This window comes from Frankliniella occidentalis, unplaced genomic scaffold, assembly GCF_000697945.3.
Source record: "Frankliniella occidentalis isolate FOCC.00 unplaced genomic scaffold, Focc_3.1 Scaffold120, whole genome shotgun sequence".
Lineage (NCBI taxonomy): Eukaryota > Metazoa > Arthropoda > Insecta > Thysanoptera > Thripidae > Frankliniella > Frankliniella occidentalis.
In genome coordinates, this window is record NW_026267248.1 from 334,800 (window position 1) to 336,791 (window position 1,992).

Sequence of the window (1,992 nt, forward strand, 5' to 3'; positions counted from 1 at the left end):
GTGTGTGTGTGTGTGTGTGTGAGGGGGAACCGCTATGTAAGTCTGTGGGTCCTTCCTTGGGAGGCGTTAATTTCTCATCCCAATGGCATTGTTCGGATAGCCGTATACGTCCATTACAACTCTAACCACGCCCGTTTCTCTCGGGGGTCCTTCCTGCTGCTCTGCCCTCAAACTCCCAAACGCACACCAATACGGCACTTCACCCACCTTTCAGACATTCATAAGGAAACGGAAAAAAAATAAAAAATAGAAAGCGTCCCGTTGAGTTCGAAGCCCATTCTAACCCAGCCCATCCTGCTGCCCTGCTCGCCCTGCTGCAGGAAGTCCTACGGGGCCCTGACCCCTGCCAGCCCAACCGACAGCGCCATGACATTAGCATCTCGGTTGTCGGGTCAGCAGGCAGGGTCGAGGAGGCTAGCGTTTCAATCACCTGAATCGGCGTTTCAAATACGACAGGGGTGCATATGCCTCGCTAATTTTATGTTTTTAAGGCAGCAGGGTGGCGCGACGCGATGACTTGTACAGTGGAGCTTTGCAATACACTAACGACATCCAGAGGAGTGACATTCGGGCCAGAGTGGGGCCACCCGGCAAGGTTCAATCCTCTCCACGGCCAGGGCCAGGCGGCGTTCCCTCGTGAGTTTCACACGCACGACGACACCGCTAGGACAGAACTGTTGGTCCGCTGTCCTGCCGCCTGCCGGTCTCGCCATGGGCTCCAAAGACAACGCGGGTATTCAGTCAGTTATCCAACCGCCCGAGTGACGTCCATGTAAACGATCGTAAAGTACTTGCGCCACATGTAACAGCTAACAACTGACTGAGTCACCCTCGCCCACATTCGTTTGCCTTTCTATTGCCTCTCTAGCGCCCTGTGGCCTTTGAGTAGGCAACCCGCCCACACGCGTGCATGTTGTACAGTATAACTAAAGGGAAGCTGGGCGAATCAGCCACCACGCCAAGACACAATTTAATCATACACGAAACGAATATTATTCCAAGCATGTGTATAAGGCAGGCCAAGCAAAAAGCACAAGCGCGACCCCGGCGCAGCCCAAACCGCAATGCATTCGGCTCAATGTAACTCCTCGCCTTAGGGTTAGGAGGGGGGAGCGGCGGCCCGGGCATCGTACGACCGGCAGGCAGCCAATGGGAGGCCAGCACCGGGCCGCGTGGTGCTGTGCCGGTGAGGCGGAGCGGGGCGGGGCGGGGGCCGCGCCTCCTCGCCAGGTGAGTGCCACGCACCGCCACGCAGCGCCGCGCCACCGCGGCCCTGGCCGAGCTTGGCGTGCTGCCTGCCGCGACGCGCCGCACTCGCGAGCGCCCCCGGGCGGCATCGTCGAAAAAGTTTTAGGGTGGGAATAAAAGTCACCGAAAATCGGATCACATGGTGCGCGACCGTCTTGTCTGTGTCTGCGGGTGTCCCCGCCCCGGCCCGGCCCGTATCAGCTGACGCGGGCGGAGGTCGTCGCCTCGGCGGGGCCGGGTCAGAGTAGTATTGTGTGGTCCGCCCTCCTCTCCCGTCTGATCGGCCGGTCCGCGTATCGCAGTCACAACAAACAGCACAGCACGCAGCATCCCCGGCCCGCATGATGTCGGCACAGGCATAGGACTGCAGGCGAGAGGCGAGCAGGGCAGACTGCTCGGACCGCGACGCGCGACGCCCAGCAGCAGAGCAGCAGCACTAATTAGGACGTTAATTATAAGCGGTATGAAAAATCAAGCCGCAGCGTCAGCTGGCCCCCGCGGTCCAGACCAGAGCCGCTGGGTCAGAGACTCCTCGAGGACAACGAACTGCAGCGACGGAGAGAGAGAGGGCCGGGGGAAAGGGGGAGGGCTGAGGTCCGCAAAAACCCTCTCTCTCTCTCCACAGCTGTAGAGTAAGCAAGAAGTGCCCCGTCGCCGTCCCGTCTCATCCAACTTCCAGGCCGCGGGGTGGGCGCGGGGCACCCAGGTGCAGCCGGTGCAGCAGGAGGCACTCACTCGGGGCCG